The sequence below is a fragment of the Lissotriton helveticus genome, chromosome 4_1 (assembly GCF_964261635.1).
Source record: "Lissotriton helveticus chromosome 4_1, aLisHel1.1, whole genome shotgun sequence".
Lineage (NCBI taxonomy): Eukaryota > Metazoa > Chordata > Amphibia > Caudata > Salamandridae > Lissotriton > Lissotriton helveticus.
The window spans coordinates 487694538-487714443 of record NC_136063.1 but is presented as its reverse complement, the minus strand read 5'-3'; the positions used below and the strand labels follow the sequence as shown (position 1 = coordinate 487714443).

The window sequence follows — 19906 nt, the reverse complement described above, 5'->3', positions numbered from 1 at the left end:
GCACAGTGGCGCAAAAGAGGCATACACCTATCATAAATCTGTCCCTAGCATTTTAAATGATTAATTCAGGATGACGATAAGGTGTGGCCTATCCAGAGGTTTGTTTAAGGTGAGGCCTAGCTACATTCATGGGGAAATGAATTAAAATGTCCTTAAGACACATGAAAGCGTTTTTTTAAAGCCTTTGCAGCATTTTTGGGTCACTTTTAACATGGCTTTGTAACTCAAACTATCAAAATGTAAATTTGCCAAGCACAGGTGGGAGCATATTTACAAGGAATTTGCACCACGGGGAAAGGTCTTACATTAAAATGGGAAAAATAACATCAGAGACACTCCAATGCCTTATAAAGAAGCAGACACCATTATGTCCTAGTCATAAATGTTAAAAGCATTCCTTTTCCTCAAAAACGATTTTCAAGTCTTAATTTGAAAACACTGCACATGGGGAAATGACTTAAAATGTCCTTAAGACACATGAAAGCGTTTTTTGATTGCCTTTGCAGCATTTTTGGGTCACTTTTAACTTGGCTATGTAACTCAAACATTCAAAATCTAAATTTGCCAAGCACAGGTGGGAGCATATTTACAAGGAATTTGCACCACGGGGAAAGGTCTTACATTAAAATGGGAAAAATAACATCAGAGACACTCCAATGCCTTATAAAGAAGCAGACACCATTATGTCCTTCTCATAAATGTTAAAAGCATTCCTTTTCCTCAAAAACAATTTTCAAGTCATAATTTGAAAACACTGCACAGCTCCTATGCACAAAAACACACTGTCAGTACTAATACTTCACATTTTCTCCAATTACAATTTCTCAAAGAAACAAAATCTATTTGTAAAACACTTGAGGCAAAGCAACATTTTAAAAACACAACTTTCTTCATAATTTTCTCCTTAAAGCACACTATTCTCAATCTAAATTAAATGAATCTTTTCTCACCTTAGCAAATACTTTGAGTTTCAAAACAGTCTCAGAAACACACCACTTTGTCTTTAGCAGAGCAAAAGGTATGCACTCCAGAGTCTGCAGCTATCAAAAGCACAGAAATGCTGTAATTCTTCACACATATCTCTCATGTCACCCAATCAAAACTCTTCCCTCACTTTTTTCAAATCAAAACCCTTCCCCCCTCTGCCCTCTCTGCCTTTTTTGCATAGCAACCACCTCTTGGAAGACCTCTGGTGTTTGCAAGTTCACACAACAATGTTTCAATTGAACTCTGAACTCTCAGTGCACCTGCATATCCAGTGCAATCTTTCATTTAATGATTTTTTCTTGACCATTCAAAATACATCTTTCAAAGAACTCATCCATGCACCCTAACTTTCTGTTTTCAGCAATCAAAATCCACCAATCACTGTTACTGCTTCATTAACACAGAAACTCCTCAGTTTTTTTCATTTTACACTCTTATTTTTTCAACTGCCATTTCATTGCCACACTTCATCTGACTGCAGCAGAACCTTCTCTCACCATGTTTTCTGTCTGGATTGTTGGACATAGTTACATCTACTGGGCTCAGAGGTATGCTGATAACAGAAATTTACCTAACCTCAATTTACAAGATGTGGAAATTAAGTGGTTTGGCCACAGAGGATTAAAATGTCACCAATTGATACCATTGGTGAAAACCTTTATGCATTTGCCAAAACCTGACCTGTTAATTGTGCACTGTGGAGGTAATGACTTGGGCACTTTGACTGGGGTAGGTCTGGAAATGCTTTTAAAGGACACCTTTGAGCAATTAATGGCACTTTTTCCTCAGACTGCCTTGGTATATTCAAATATATGCCAAAGACAGAAATGGAGGTGGTCGAACCAATTTTGTCCACAAATTGAGAAGTCGAGGAAGCATGTAAACAAATCTGTTTCAGCTTACATGAGAGACCATGGAATGGGCTCCGTGTACAACAATAACTTGCGTTACTACATGCAAGATATCTACAGAGGAGATGGAGTTCACTTCTCAGATGAGGGCAACAGAATTTTCATTCTGAATTTAAGACTGTGCATTGGTACCTACTTATAAGTACCTAAATGTACCATAAACCCAAAAGCTCTTCTCAGAGCTACCCTACATCTGATCACTCACAATTATTATTTTACTCTAACTTTTTTCACTAATTTTCAACAAAGTACGCTCCCCAGGGCGCTACCCGGTGGGCGGACCGGAAGCTAACCTCGCGAAATTTTTTAAAAAAAATGTTTTTTTCCCGCACATATGGGCCTCCTCAGCCACCCTCAGAAAACCTAGGGGGTCAAGATAAGTCTACCGTGCCCCCTTCTACCCATTCTGAACATTAGTTGCCCTCCATCTTGTATCTTAATTCGACCGAAACACAAAATGGTGGACTCCCGTAACGCTTCAGGTTCGCGTACCGGGGCGCTCGCCAGTTCGCGTACCGGGACGCTCCCCGGGAAGCGCTCCATCAAAAAAGGTGGGAAAGTAATTTACAGAAAAACGACTGGAGACACTTTCACCAAATATAGATTAGCTCATACTACATACCAATCCCTATCATTTTCACAAATTTGATTGAAATTCCATTTAGCCATTTAGCCTGTAGACCTCTCTAAATACCGTGAGGTAAATTACTTCACAAAACACATCTGAAGTGTTGGAATTGACAACCAATGAAAATGTTACTTTCATTTTCTACTTTTTTTACCTGACATTTGATTGGTTATATACCTGAATATATATAAAGGAAGAGAAGGAAACACAGCCATTTTGACTACTACTTCCTGGTGTACATTTCAATTGGATTTTCACTAATCACTTCAACTTCTTTGTAAAGGTAAGTTGTTATTTTAAAAACTGAAGTATATTGTGCACTATCAGTTAATATGGTAAACTTTTTCTGATAGTTATATACTATCCCTCTGTAGTAGTTATAGATTTAGATAGACTTCTCTGTTATAGTTATGGATAGAGTTAGGTTTCTCTTGTATAATTATGAATTTACTTACGTTAAATCACATACACTTTTTTATATTCCTACTTCCACTCTGATACTATACACTGCCCAAAGATAAATTCACTGATAAAAACTGCCTATCTAAAATTAATCCCAACAGTGCCCTATCTCTACTAATATATTTTTTTTTTATCCAAATTTCAGGCAACATGGAAGGCGAACAGAAAGTTTCATTTCAAATTGTCCTGCAAGAGAGCAGCCAAGAATTAATTGATCCAAATTATATAGAATTTATGGATGAAACTTGGGACCAAGAACTACTGCAATGTGTGCAAGCAGTAGATGACCTCCTTCAAAATGAGGACATTTTACACACTCAGAGATTACAAGCTATGTTCAATGAAAATGACGACATTTCAGACAGTGAAATGTTAGAAATGTTATTAAATTTTGAAACACAATCACAATAATAAATAATTGCTTAAAAAATAAAGAAATTAAAAAATAATCAACAAAACCAACAATCAATTAACATACAGTATTTGAAAAGTCTATCATTCTTTTTTCCTTATAGTACGCTCCCCAGAACGCTTCCCGGTTCGCGGACCGGGCGCTCCCCACGCAAAAAAACAAATATATTTTTTTTTTTTTTTGCACTGCGGGGCCCTTTTAAAGCCTCCACATCAAACCTAGGGGGTCAGGGAGGATCTACTATGCCCCCTTATGGTCATTTCCCCCTTTGTTTTGGCCTCCTCTTGTCTCTCGATCCTACCGAGAGACAAGATGGCGGCCGCTCCGGACTGTTTAGAATGTTGACAGACACCGGAGAGCCTATCAGCTTCGCTACGCGAAGTTCCGTTACGCGTCAGGTACGCGAACCGGAGCGCTGCCTGGAGCGCGCTTACAGATATATATCTTTTTTTGAACGTTAATTTCTCAAAATCCACTGGAGCACATATATTGAGACCTAGCAAAGGCACATCGGGCTAACAGTCCCTACAATTTTGCCAAGTTTCGTGCAAATCCATTCAGCCGTTCGGCCTAAAAGTGAGGCCAACCGCCCTATGGAAATTAACATGGGAAAAACACGTTTTGGGACCCCCCTTTTTTCTCGGCCACCCCTTGACGAACACCCCCAAATTTCCAGGGGCTGCTCAGAAACAAAATGTTCCATTTTCCTGAAAATTTCAGCCAATTCCGTCCACAAACGCCAAAGTTATTAGACATAGAATTTTCAAAAATCCCATAGGGAAAAAATCCTAACTATATATACCTACTGGCGACCGCCAGTAGGTAATATATATATATATATATATATATATATATATATATATATTCATCATCACACAAGGTTGCCCCCACCTTTGAGAATGCACTCAAGAAGCAGTCGAATTCCCTCTTTTGTAAGCAGCCTCCTTTATTACAGCAACCGGCAAAAAGGCATTCTGAACAATTAAATGCCCTACGCGTTTCGGAACTCCTGTTCCTTGGTCACCGACAATTTGCATGCTGTGAGGCAGAATGGGCGAAGGTAAGAGTCTGTTTTTATATTCCTTCAGTAGGTAGCCCTCCAGTGGGCGTGTTCATCAACTTGGCATTCTGGGACCCGCAGTTCTTCACCCTTTCGCGCAAAATTCGACTTTAGAAGCTGGTGAGTCGAGAGACCCAGCACAACATGGGGGCGTTTTGAGTGACATTTGACCATTTTGGAGTGTTGCATATCATAGCACACACGCACTTTACCCTGGTGAATATCAACAGTAATTATAACAGAAATACGGTGTAAAAAAATGTTGGAATTTACATTGTGTCTATCTCACGTTCCCCTGTCCGTTTGATTGTTTGGTGTACTGGATATCGTCATCATTAAGTCTACACCTTTTGGCCACCTACTTTGGAAAATCAGTACTTTTACAGTGAACTTGATTATTTGCCCTGAGGAAGCCCAAAACGGGCGAAACGCGTTGACTGTCTTTCTGATCATCTTGTATCAAGAATATTGGCTGCCTGTGTTAACATCTTGTACCAAGAGGATATATTAAAAATAACTTTTTTCAAATAATTGAAGGACATTTGTTTCGTTTTGGTGCTTCGAAGCACTGTATAATTACCTTATTGCTGCCTCTCTATGTGCTTGGTGTTTGTTGGTTCTGTATATAGATCAGTATATTCTTAGCTAAGATTTTGTGAAGAGCCTTTTATCGTTCTGTAATTTGCTCCCCCCTTCAGAATCGGTGTGGAAAACTACACCTCAAGGAATCAAGCTTGTTTGGGTCATAAATTATATTTATAAATAATGATATTGTATTGCAGCATTTATACTGCACCAAAGCACCAACACAGATAGCTTGCTAGCTGCATCATACGGGACTGTTTGATTATAAGCATGTTGTCAATGGGGAACAGCCTTTACAACGCGGGCATTACCACGTGCTGCCATTTACTACGCTGCTTTTACAACGCAAGTCGTTTCAACGACTTGCGCTGGAGGGCGATGTTGGACAAGGAATAGTTTAATTTTCTACTCCAACACCTTCCCTACTGTAACGTGGGCTGGAGTTGAAATAGAAAATTAAACTATTCCACTATCCAGCGCTCACAGCACAAGTCATTGTAACGATTTGCGTTGTAAAAACAGCGTTGTAATGGCACGCGTGGTAATAGCCCGCGTTGTGCTGACATACAACCGTTGTCAATGGGAGTGTGGTAAATAAATAAATAATACCCTATTTTTGACTAGACATATATCATAACAGATAGCTCAATAAATAAGAGTCAAGATTCGAGGTAGTAGGAGTTTTGCAGGTTTATTACAGCATAAGGACAGGAACAGGACAACCTGCATAGGAATAGGATGACAGGGCCTAGTAGGGCGACAGGGGCCCAGCAGCTGCTGGGGCTGGATCTGGGATGAGCGCGCTGGGAAGGATAACCTTTTAATAACAATACGTGAGCATATATACATAACGCGAACACATAGCATTACATTGCAGTAGGCGTAGCAGTGGGTGGAGCAGAAGGCGTGACGCGTAGCAGTCGCGAAAGATAAGAGTAAAAAGAAGGTGTAACTGGGCGTGTACATAGACATGTGGTGCAGACGTAACAGAATATGTCATGAATGGGGTGGAAACATAGGAGGGGGCTACCTAAGGAGTCGGGACCTCTAACCTGATGGTGGTGCGCAAACTGGCAATGACGTGTTACGAGGAGAAGCTGGGGGCTATGAACTCTGTGCTAGGAGCAGAGACTAAAGTCTGGAGGGTCGGAGCGACATGTACCTAAACCCTATCTGGTATCTGATGTTTAGGGAACATGTTGATATAAACTAGAAGTCATGAGGGGAAAAGCTAACTGACTCTAAGACTGGACCATGCATTATTCTACATGTAGTGCGTGATGAAGAATACTAAATGACCATTAAATACAGTATTTCTCTTAACATGGAGCCGCATAGGCTAGACAGTGACGGAAACTATTGATGCAGTTCAGTAGCTTAGGAATGCAGAGAAGGAGGACTGAACTGATAGCTGGAATCACAACATAGTCTTGGCAGACTCAGAGGCAGAGCCAAGCTGCACCGGGCACTGCGAGGCAGGAAGTAAGTGAAAGGTCGAGGATACAGGTGGGGGCTGTATCGCTCCTCAGCGAGGCTTCAGGAGACAGGAGCTGAATCTAGTGTCCGGGCCCTGTTGAGGCCTGGAAACGGGGACTTTATAATGGAATAACGTGCACACTGAGAAACGTGGCAACGTAGCTTTACATAGGCCTGATATTCGTAGTATTCACGAGGACTGGAAACTGGCATACTAGAGGTGGACACAACTATAATTGCGTCTTGAATCGGACATGGGGAATAACATATGCATATTGGTCATGCACACATAACATATGATGGATGACTCGTAGGGACACAGAACATGACAAAATTTACTTTTCCACATTCCCTCCTTGTCACTACGTTTCCATCAGGAAACATCAATATTCATGATACCATCTATCATTTCATACAGTACCATTTGCTCGTCTCGAATTGTCTTGGAACGGGATTTAGAACGGGGCTTGGGACTAGGAATACAAGAGGTAGCACAAATGCCGCAAATCGCAGGGCCACATTGTATACAGAGGCAGCAGCTGAATATGATCGCTACTGCGATACCTAGAAAGGACAGGACTTTCCATCCCCATGCGGAAATTATATTCCAGAACCAACCGGACCATGTCCAGGTGCCTGGATTCTGGTGTATCAGATGGGCAATTTTATGGAGTCTGGTTATAGCTGAATAAACAGACGGCGCGTTATTTGGAATGAAAATGCAGCAACTAGATCCGATGACTCTACAGGCCCCGCCCCTATCGGCCAGTATGACGTCAAGGACGAGACGATTCTGGAGCACGACAATTCTCATAAAGGATTGCTCTTCAGTTAAGTTACCTAGAGCGGAGGCAGTCTCATCTACTACTGCTTCAAGGGTTCTTGTTAACCTACGGATTAGCTTACTATTTACAACTGTACCTAAATAAGGGAACACACCTTTATCAATATCAATGAATTGCTCTGCAGCAGTTTCAGTATAATCGACAATCGGGAGATTTCTCTTGTGTCTAGTATGTACTAGATGTGTGTTTCTATGATAATCAGGTGGGGCTAGAAAAACAGGTGGCAGTAGGAAGGCAATGTAACAGGTTCCCTCCCAATCGAGGGGCAAACGAACATATGCGGTTTGATCACAAACAAAATAAGAATGACGTGAAGCTTTAAAAATAGATTTCCCACTGTCACTATACTGGATAATAGTAGTACAATCACTATGTCCTACATGTACGGAACCCTTATTTCGGACACATAATTCGCCTTTAACTGGTAGTACTGAAATAGCAGGTGAGTCTGGAGTAGTATCAGACTGAACATTCAGGACCATGAAATTCGAAGAATAGTTACCTAAATTGTACACTTCATTCTCTAGATCTAAACCTGTTCTGTGGGGGAAACCTTGCTTGTCTGGGAAACATGTACTGTTAAGAAAAGACATATCTGTTAAGGATGACGTTAACGTGGACCATGCTCCACACGAACCATTATGTGAAAAAGGATAAGGAAAGAGTGGCAGAACTCCCTTCGGTGTCTGGAAAGGGGGGAGTCGACCACACACCCAACAATTAGTGGCATTGCTGGTCTGGTGTGAGTAATGTAACATACGGATAAATGAGTTATTACGCATAGCGAGGCGGTATGAATATTCGTGAGGAGGCAGGTCACTAAACGTGTGCTCTACTGTAACATTAGCAGACTTTTTTACATGAGGAACTGAAAAATACAGGAAAAATGCGTAACTGGTGCAGGAAATCATTATGCTGATGAATAATATGAAACTTAGAAAAACGATACATTGAATTGAGTTTTGACTAACTCTCTCACTATGGGGGTCTATTTTATACATGTCAGAAACAGTCTAACCGTTTCACCTAGGGGAGGACTTAGACAATCAAACTGACTGACTTATTTTACTAGACCAGAGTTTTTGCTTATACTCCTGCTGCGGAGTTTTCTCTAACAGGGGAGGGGTTGTAGCAATGTCTTTTGCGGGACAGTCCTTTAAAACAATATTTTGGCAGGTCTTGATATCCTGGGAAATGTTCTTTAAGGCGGGTTTCAGTCCGTTAAAAAGTTTAACATGAGAAAGGTGTATCCATCCCTTGCGTCCTTCCAACTTCACGGCTGTACGGGTGGTGAGGAGGACCTGACGGGGCTCTTTCCATCGAGGCTCCAGCGGACTTGATCTGTCAAAGTTTCGGACCATCACCATCGAACCTGGAACGATTTCGTGCGGTGCCACCTCGGTATTGTCTGGAAATGCGGCGGCAACCTGTGAACGACATGAGTTGAGGGCAGACATCAAGGAAGCTAGGTAATCTGTCAGCATATTACATGAAACATCAGTAATACTTCGGGGTCTAGGAGTACCCCACATGTTAGGGGGGCGGCCGAATACGACCTCATACGGGGACAGACCTGATCTGGAATGTGCGACCATGCGCATATAAAACAAAGCAACTGGCAGAGCTACTAGCCAGTCCACACCCTTGTCTTTACATATTTTAGCAATTCGGATTTTCAGAGTCTGATTATGTCTCTCAACGAGACCGGCTGCTTCAGGATGGCGTACACAATGAAACTTCCACTGGTACCCTAACAACAGGGAAACGTGCTTCATCAACTCAGATGAGAATGGCTGACCGTTATCAGAATATACGACTCTAGGGAGTCCATATCGAGGGAAAAATTCACGAACCAACTGCTTGGCAGTGGTCGCGGCTGTGTAATCTGGGACTGGATATGCTTCTGTCCACCTGGACAAAGCGCATACTACTACAAGGACATACTTGAAACCTCGACATCGCTCCATCTGAATATAATCCATCTGGAGGACTTCAAAAGGGTGGTCAGGAGGCTGGAATCCACCTTGTTCCACCGGGACACTTTTACCTGGATTAAACTGACAACATATCATACAGGTACGGACTTTCTGCTTGGCTGCAGCTCGTAAATGCTTGTTGAACCAAATGTTCTGGATACTGTCTAACATAGCTTTTTCTCCTAAATGTGCTGGACTATGTGCGGTATTAATGATGACTTGAACCATAGAGTCGGGGAGAAACCATGTGGCTCTACCCTTTGTTAACCATCCTTGATCTGTCTGGACCCCTCCTTGTTCGGACCATTTCTTGATTTCATCGGGAGTAGCATGTGACTGGATATCTATGACATCTTGTGCAGGGTCCTTAACTGTCATACATGTAATCGGATCTGGAGTATGTGTCTTGTTAACTGGAATGTCTGGAGTCTGGGCTGTAAGCTTGGCTGTGCGATCTGCTAGATCATTACCTTGGGAAATAATGTCAGTAACTTTCGTATGTGCTTTGCACTTCATGATAGCGATAGATGTCGGTAAATGTATGGCATCTAACAGAGCTTGAATGAGGAGACCATGCTGAATCTTGGTTCCATGAGAAGTCATGAAACCTCTCTCCTGCCAGAGCACTCCGAAGTCGTGTACGACTCCAAATGCGTAGCGTGAATCTGTGTAAACATTAACTTTCAGGTTCTTGGCGTGTATGCAGGCTTGTGTCAGAGCAACTAGCTCTGCTGCTTGAGCGGACAGGGTATCAATACGGTGTGTTTCAATAACTTCGGTGTCAGTAGTCACTGCATACGCGGCGACCAGTTCTCCTGTACTAGTTCTCATACATGAACCATCCACATAAAGTGTCAGGTCAGGATCTGGTAACGGAATGTCTGTCAGGTCTTGTCTTGGCTTTGTCGTAATGTTGACTACTTCCACACAGTCATGTGTGGCTAGATTTGAATTAACTGATGGTAACAGTGTAGCAGGATTCAGGATGTTGCAGCGTCTGATTTCTATGTGTGGCTGAAACAGTGTCAATTCATAACCTGTTAGACGTGCAATTGTCAAGTGCTGAGTTTGTGTTCGATTTAAAAGAACTTCCACGGAATGTGGAACTTGTACTGTCAGAGAGTGTCCTAAAACTATGGAATCACTTTGTCTGATAGCTAGGGCTGTGGCTGCAACTGACTTGAGGCACGCAGGCAACGCCTGGGCGACTGGATCTAATGTGCTCGAAAAATAAGCGCAGGGCTTGTATTGTCCTGCTTGATCTTGTGTAAGAACAGATAATGCTGTACCTTCACGTTCAGTAACGAAAAGTGTAAAGGGCTTACTGTAGTTCGGTGTCGCTAGAACTGGAGCTTGGCATAGGGCTTTCTTTAACTCGTTGAAACTAAGTGTATGTTCAGATGTCCAAGGGAGGACAGTCGATGCGGCTGCCTCCTGTGTCGTTAACTGTATCAGTGGCTTGGCTAGAAATGCATACTGAGGAATCCATTGTCGGCAATAAGAAGTAAGGCCGATAAAGGCACGTACCTCCTTCTGGGTTCTGGGCTGGGGAAGACTCGCTATCAACTGGATACGGTCTGGTGTCAACTGCCTACCCCTCTTGGACAGCAAGTGTCCTAAGTATACCACTTGCTGGACACAGAATTGAAGCTTCGAAGGGGACACCTTGTGCCCCATCTCGGCTAGGAAATACAGAACCGTCAGTGACGCTCGCTCGCAGTCACGTTCAGAACGGGCTGTGATCAGTAGATCATCGACATACTGGAGCAGGGCAGTGTCAGTTGGCATATGAATGTTGTCAAGTTGTCTCTTAAGTGCTTGGCTGTAAATACTAGGGCTTTCTGTGAAACCTTGAGGAGCTCGTGTAAACATATAGCTCCTTCCATTTAAACAAAATCCGAAAAGAAACTGGCTGTCTGGATGAATAGGAACACTAAAAAATGCGTTCTTGAGGTCTACGACAGTGAAGAACGTGGCTTCGGAATCAATGGCTGTTAATAGGGAAGAGATGTCTGGGACAACTGGGTACTGCGGAATAATACATTTGTTAAGCTCCCGTAAATCAATCACTAATCGATATACAGGGGGTGCATTTGGATCAGTACGTTTCATGACTGGAATGATCGGAGAATTACATACATTGGAGTCAGTTTCTACAACTACTCCTTGAGCCATGAGCTCGTCTATAATTTTGGATAAGGCTGCTACAGCCTCAGGTGGCAATCTATACTGCCTGATTCGGGGTAACACTACACCTGGCTTGAGAGTCACACGATGGGGTGTGATTTGCATGTAACCTACATCAGTTGGACCTTGCGCCCATAAATACTGCGGAACTTTAGACAGTCTTGAATCAAAATCTCGTAATACATAGTGACCCTTAAAGTCACGTAGGAACAGACGTATTCCCTCTGGGGAGCAGCAAATAACTGCACCTAACTCTTTCAGTGTCCTAATGCCTAATAGGTTTTCTGGACATGACTTAGTAAGTAATAGATCAGTAGTACGGGACAATGGACCTACTTCTAGAGTGACTGGCTTTGAAATCTCATTAACGATCGGCTTTCCTGAAAATCCAAGGGAAACATTTCTTGAGCCTGAGAGCGGAGCCCCTGGAACCTCGGCATGACTAATTGTGGTCCTACTTGCCCCTGTATCAATCAAAAACTTTCTATCTTTCCCTAATACTTGACTGTGAACATAGGGACCTTCTTGATCTACAGGTATCTCGATGAGAGGCAAGCCTACCTCCCTCTCTAGGCTGTTTCATGAATATGGCTGGTACTCTGGATACTCAGACTGTGCATACTGGTACATCTGCGATGTAACATGCTGTGTTGCAGCAATAGGCTGCGGTGCTGTAACTGTCTGTGGTGCATTCTGTGACTGAGGAGTCTGTGAAACTTGTTCTTGTCTAGGCGGACGTGGTCTTTCTTTAGTCTTACCAGTAGCTATGTTGTGTTTCAGAACTGCACACTCGTTTATAAAATGACCTGGCTGTTTACAATAATTGCAGTTCCCTTTAACGGGAGCTGCAGGATGACTGGCTTGATTCGGACCCCTCTTCTGACTGTCTTGAGGAACAGATTGTGCAACTAGTACTTTCATTTTCGTGTCTTTCATACGTTTTCTTTCGTGTTCTTGCTCTTCTCTGATTCTATTCTGGTGGTACTGGAGCATCTGGAGCATCTGGGACGGAGTATTTGCTTGCCAGGTGCTTTCGACTTTCAGAACTCGGTTTTTAATTGATGGACTTGAATTCTCGACTAATTTAGTAACGAAAAGGTGAGGGTATGACTCACTACTTGTCTTGAGACCACTGTTGATACTGAAACATTTTTCAAATCTAGAATAAAAATCACTAATATCTTCATCTTGTTTCTGTTTACAGGCTGAGATTGCATCCCAGTCTTCTTTTCTAGTTGTTAATAATCTAGGTAAAACTTGTATTAATAATTCTGGTAATTCTTTACATTTATCTCCAAGACCGGTACCTGGTACTCGTGCCTTGTCTTCAGCTTCTAGAACTGCCCAATCGATCTTTTTCTCTCCCACCTCCCATTCTTTTTCCTTTAGCTTTTCATACACCCCTGCGGGCAACAGGACCTTTAACATTTTAATGATATCTGGGTAAGTGTATTCTCCCATACGGAGCATGTCTTTTAATTCTCTATGGAACCCTGCTGGATCTTTGTCATGACAGGGAATTAATTTCTTCATCTCGAGGAGTTCCATCTTTGTTATTGGAGTGTATACAAACACTCGCTGCATTTCGCCACCCGTTCCTTTAACTGGGTGGACTTCTCGTAACGGATTCTGTCTGTCTATGTAGAATGATTTACTTTCTGGGGGTGAGGCATGAACAAAATGCGGGTTCAGAAACGTTCTATATTTGTGACGCTGTTCTAGAATGACACTAATTAAATCGGTACCTAGACCTTTCCATCTATACTGGAGTAACTCGTTCAGGACATCATGTAACGGACCTGGATCAGAGTGTTGACCCTCATACAAAGTAATGAGGTGCTGAATCATATACATACCCACCAGTCGTTGCTCGGCTGGGGGCATTTTCAGAAACATTTGTGCCACTATTTCGTCTGGAAAAGTGGTAGAATCAGTAATCCATCGGACTGCTGATCGGGCTAGTTCCTGTTCATGCATGGTACTTAACTCACTATAACCGATTCGTGATTTCAGAATGTGATCGGTAGCTTGGAATACTTGTTCTAGAGAACCTTGTTCTGGTGCTGGATGATGAAAAATAGACTTGTGTTCTAGGCGTAAATGGCGGTCTGGAAATCTAGATTTTCCTACATACGCTATTCTGGCGGGATTCTCGTCTTCTACCTCTTCAGTATCAGAGATACTTTCTTTCTCGCTTACTTGTGCTGCTTTACGTTGTTCGTGTATCTTTATTATTTCCCTACGGATTTTCTTGTACATACTCTCCATAGCACCGACGGTCTTGTGCTTACCCTCGGCTATATTATCACTCCACCTTGTCAGGATTTTCATTTCGGCAGGATCTTTAGACGGGTAATCTTGTTCTCTTATTAGACAATTTATCAGAAACTTTAATATCATGAGCTGGATCTCGGCTTTCCTTTGAGACATGGCCTCGCAAATACTTTCTGGATCATCCCCTGTACGGATGAAACGATATATTCTGTCTAGATCTTCTTTCATATTCGGTAAGGTGACTAGATACTCGGCCACCTTTCTTACGCGGAATGAATATAAAACCATATTATCCTCGCCTGGGACTGGATCATAGCAGCATTCGGCAAGGGATTTTCTTATTTCTGCTACAGTCTGATGTCTAGGCGTACGCTGTGACGCTTGTGCATGTAATTCGGCTAACGTTAAACGCTTGTGTGGCGGCGGGGTTTGAGGAGGACCTCCCCCTGCGGCCCCTAAACTAGAGTCTAGGTCTACTGAGGCTCTTCGTCCTGGCAATGTGGGAAATGGAAATGTAGGCTGGACTTGTATGGCGGGCTGGACCGGGGGTACCGTAACAGGTACTCCGGTGTCTGGAGGAGCGGGAAGTGCCTGATTTACAGGGACTGGCGGAGCGCGAACAGGATTTGCATATTCTGGGACTGTGTCGTCCAAATAGGACGAAATAAAAATATCAGCTGCGGTCTGTTTGTGGCGTAGCTTGGTCGGAACTAATGGTGGCGGGATATTACTGGATGCCTCTGGGGTCGCTTTTGGCAAGCCTTCGGCAAGAAGAGGATACATACCCCTAATAAGGGCATGCCTCTGTCTGTCTGACTGTTCGGCTTTGACTTGTTCACCTATCTCGATTAGTTCTTTTTCTTGGGCTCGTTCTTGGGATTCTCTACTTAGTTCTGTCTTTCTGATTTCCTTTTCAGTTCTTTTATGAGATTCTTTACGCCATAACTCGATGGCATCTTTCTGTGACTGTCTGGCTTTCTTTTTCCATAATGCTTCTTCTACTCGCATGATGCATTCGGCATCCCATGTACCCGATACGGGCCATCTATACTTCTCTTCTAACTGTTTGGTATACTCTACCCATAAATCTAGATACAATATGGCGCTTATGCCATGTTTCTGATACATAAAATGACCTGGACTGTCCCTCGGCGGAACAGGAACTGCTTCTTCTAACAAACCTTTTCTAGTTTTTAGCTGACGTAATCTCGAAAAGAGAGACATTGTAAACTTGAATCGGAACACAATACAATACACGAGGAACAATAACAATTGGGAGAACAATTCAGGCATACCACGACATTGGAAATACATTGAACAACATCATAACATAACAGTTCGGACGGAATATTACCTGGAATACTGAGAACAGAAACACAAGAATTTCTCGAGAACGGAACAGACTAGAGTTACTGGATGCACTGCTGAAAGAGTACGGAACATACCGGTCCCATAAAGGGACGCATCAAGACCCGTATCCACCTAGGTGAACACTTCGTTTGTGAGTCTGGGTACCACCAACCCACGGACCAGAGTCAATTTAGATTGACCCTGTCTAGATACTACCCCAGTAATGGTACTCACCGGGCAGCAAGAACGGAAAGCCTCGGACTGGACTGGACTGCTACGACGACGGACGACGAACTTCGGACTTCAGTTACGGGTGGGCCTCCGGATACCTCGGACCTTGGACTCTTGGCTTGGGCTCTGGTCGGGACTCGCCGCGTTCCTCCACCGTCTCGTTTGGATGCTGGACCGCCTCCTCCGTCTCCTCCGTGGGCCTGAGGGATACTTGAAGCAGAAATATCTGCCGGTGCACGGTATGGTTCCGTCACGGCTGCAGAGGGTCAGGGGGTCGGCGTGGCTTCACCGACGCGTGGGGAAAGGGCAAGTCCCTATTCGGGCGCCATTATGTGGTAAATAAATAAATAATACCCTATTTTTGACTAGACATATATCATAACAGATAGCTCAATAAATAAGAGTCAAGATTCGAGGTAGTAGGAGTTTTGCAGGTTTATTACAGCATAAGGACAGGAACAGGACAACCTGCATAGGAATAGGATGACAGGGCCTAGTAGGGCGACAGGGGCCCAGCAGCTGCTGGGGCTGGATCTGGGATGAGCGCGCTGGGAAGGATAACCTTTTAATAACAATACGTGAGCATATATACATAACGCGAACACATAGCATTACATTGCAGTAGGCGTAGCAGTGGGTGGAGCAGAAGGCGTGACGCGTAGCAGTCGCGAAAGATAAGAGTAAAAAGAAGGTGTAACTGGGCGTGTACATAGACATGTGGTGCAGACGTAACAGAATATGTCATGAATGGGGTGGAAACATAGGAGGGGGCTACCTAAGGAGTCGGGACCTCTAACCTGATGGTGGTGCGCAAACTGGCAATGACGTGTTACGAGGAGAAGCTGGGGGCTATGAACTCTGTGCTAGGAGCAGAGACTAAAGTCTGGAGGGTCGGAGCGACATGTACCTAAACCCTATCTGGTATCTGATGTTTAGGGAACATGTTGATATAAACTAGAAGTCATGAGGGGAAAAGCTAACTGACTCTAAGACTGGACCATGCATTATTCTACATGTAGTGCGTGATGAAGAATACTAAATGACCATTAAATACAGTATTTCTCTTAACATGGAGCCGCATAGGCTAGACAGTGACGGAAACTATTGATGCAGTTCAGTAGCTTAGGAATGCAGAGAAGGAGGACTGAACTGATAGCTGGAATCACAACATAGTCTTGGCAGACTCAGAGGCAGAGCCAAGCTGCACCGGGCACTGCGAGGCAGGAAGTAAGTGAAAGGTCGAGGATACAGGTGGGGGCTGTATCGCTCCTCAGCGAGGCTTCAGGAGACAGGAGCTGAATCTAGTGTCCGGGCCCTGTTGAGGCCTGGAAACGGGGACTTTATAATGGAATAACGTGCACACTGAGAAACGTGGCAACGTAGCTTTACATAGGCCTGATATTCGTAGTATTCACGAGGACTGGAAACTGGCATACTAGAGGTGGACACAACTATAATTGCGTCTTGAATCGGACATGGGGAATAACATATGCATATTGGTCATGCACACATAACATATGATGGATGACTCGTAGGGACACAGAACATGACAAAATTTACTTTTCCACAGGAGCGTGCCTCTATGGGAAGCATGTTGGAGTTTGTGAGTGATCAGAGAGATGGTCTTATTTTGTTATGGATCACAGTGTTAAGCCGTGTGATGGATCACAGCAATGCGAGAGAAAGATGCTCCAGTTTATCCTTGCAGTCTTTTGGCTGTGAATTAGATCTTCGGGTCCCTGATCTAGTTTGTTTTCTTCCTTTTAGTACTTTTCTGTGCTCTTTAAAGCATAATAGTGTCTATTTTCAGGTCTTATGTTGGTGGGCATGGGACCAGGCTGTGGTGGTGAGGGCAAAAGTAGATTTTTACCTGGATGGCTTGTGTTAAAGTCATCTTTGTTGTGATTAGTATTCAAAGTGTGAGATATTTTAGGAGTAGGTACCCAGACACATTCTGGGAGCATGGTTCAACAGGTTTGATTAGGCAAGATTCGTATCATCCGTTTTTTCAGGAAATAATTCCAATCCAGCACTGATTTGTTGTGAGGTATTTATAGTATTATTGGCACTCTATTCGTAAGAGTGAGTGAAAGAAAAACAGCCAACACGTGATTCGCCCCTTACATGGCCATCCGGCCTGGGGCTTCCTCAGGGCGGGTAATAGTAATTGAAAGTCAGTCAATGTCGGAGGAAAGTAAAAGTTCTAAGGATTCTTAGGTCACAGGCTTAATGCCGGGTCAGGATATGTCAGTCCGACGTAACCGGACTGACATATCCCAGCCCTGGCATTATGCCCGTGACCTAAGAATTTTTGGTATTATGGGCTTTTTCTAGGGTTGCTCTATGAACGATGCTGAGTGCATTTCATATTAGTCATGGGGGCTATGGGTAGCCAGTGCAGTACTTCCAAGATTAGCTTCATAAGCTTTGTTGGATGTAGGCTTGCAGCTGTTCTCTCAGTTTATTGTAGCTTTATGGTGTTAGCACCTTCCCAGTAAATTCCGGTGGCCTTCAGTTGTTTATACGGCAAAGGTCTCCCCACAATTTACTCAGAATGTAGTTACCTGAGGCTGTTGTCAAATTACTCCTAACACTACAATGTTATTTCTTCAGTTATACCATAAATTGCGATCTCGGTTTGCCTTACCCATTCACATGTTTTCACTACTCTGCTCAGAGCTATTGCGAATGGAGTACACTCCGCTGTAGAGATGCCAACTAGCCAGTAGTTTTCAGGCTTCACCATTATTTTCGAGGCAAGAGTGGGAAAAATAGTGAGCGAAACAGTAAAAGTCTCTATTTATAAGGCTTGCTATGTTAAAATATTAGAGGAGTTTACAGAAAACCATTTACAAGTACTAGCTCGATTTTCAGTTGAGAAAGGTGGCAACCCTACTTTTGGTTACCACTCTAAATTGCTAGTGCCTCCAGATGGCGAATTCAACTAACGTTTCTTTGGGGTTTTAAGAATAAATGTTTAATGGTAGGCGTATGTTGTCATTTTTACTGTTTATCGTGCTGTGGCTGCTTATAGAAAAATTACGTTAAGATTCGATGTGTGTTTTTTGCTGGAGGCACTCTGGCACTATTGTACGTTGCATGCATGCACCATAGTGCGGACAAACTCCCGTCCAGGCACATGACAGTATACTGCCATCAGTATATCTTAAGATACCTATCCCTTACATTGACGGTATTGCTGCAGGAAAGACGACTATGTTCCTTTTTACACTTCACTCCCACGAAGCACTAGCACTGTACTAGAAATACCACATTCCATTAAACAGTCCTGCCACCCAAAGTTCCATCCCCTCGTAGTAAGGGTACCAGCTTTGCAGGGTTACTGTGGCACTTTTCTACAGCTTGCGGAGACCGAATAGGCCTTTCCACATGGCCATCTGAGTAGTTAGCATAACAGTGGTGCATGGATGGGAGAAGATATGAACGTTAATGTCTTTCTTATGGAAAGGTATGTGGAAGTAATGTGAGCTTAGTTTTACAAAATTCATATTCAAGCCACTTAAAAAAACGATCACAGTTTAGGACTACTGGTATCTTGATTTTTGGGCCAAGAGTTCATTGCTATTCTGAATTCTTCATGGTTGATGCTTGCTGTCCCCTATTTGATTGAGGAGTGTAACCCCATTCAGGCATGCTGGTTCCCCCATCCTTCTGGGCCATACAATGTATCGTCCCCTTCCCACCAATCATTCAGGGGACAATAGTTTGTGGTGAATAAAGGCCGCAGTTTATTTCAAAACATGGATCATACATCTTGCAACTTACTGGTTGGTCATTCACAACCCATGTTTGTTTATTACATACCACACTTATCACTCTGAATATTATCCACTGGTTTCCTCCTATCTCTGTATGACAGCACTGCCCCTGCACAATGTCCCTTTTGCAGATGTCTCATGTTCTGTGGGTTCTAGGCTTACCTTGCTAATGACTTCAAACCCAGCCCGGACTGCAAGTGCCGTTCCGCTTTCCTGGACCCTTGCTGGCCACTTGCCTGCTCCCTGTGCCCCTGCCGTGTGGCTTCCCAAGGATAATGTCTGAGCCGCTCTTTCATCTGGCTGTCATTGTGTGCCGTCACCTGCCTCGCCTTGCCTGCTCCCCGGTGTCCCTTCTGTGAGGCATCCCAAGGACACTGTCTGAGCAGCTCCTCTACTTCTTTTCTCTGGGTCCCCTTTTTGTGCTGCCTCCACCTCACCCTCATCCACTGTCCTTACAGCTGCGACGACCATATTCTTTTGTTATGGGTGGGTTCCAAGGTGATGAGGCAAGGTCCGATTGTAGTAAAGGTCAGCCCCTGCCGCCTTTTGAGCCTGTTGATTTCCCCGCCTTTCTTCATGTAATGGGCAGTTCGTACTTGTCAAAAGACGCGCCCAATTATTAAGCGTGTTTTTTCGCAGGCTTTCGCCCTTTGCACTTCCGGTGGTCCCGCCGCCGTTAGGGGTTCCCTGCAGGCCCCTATCATTATTATTATTATTTTATTATCTATGCGTTTTTATATAGC

The 19906-nt window shown here is 43.5% G+C and overlaps 1 protein-coding gene across 1 annotated transcript in view; it reads left to right on the top strand.

The window, feature by feature from the left end:
- Positions 1–19906, top strand: part of CPNE3 (copine 3) — a 493182-nt gene that overhangs the window by 158174 nt on the left and 315102 nt on the right. The gene's annotated exons all lie outside the window — the stretch shown is intronic.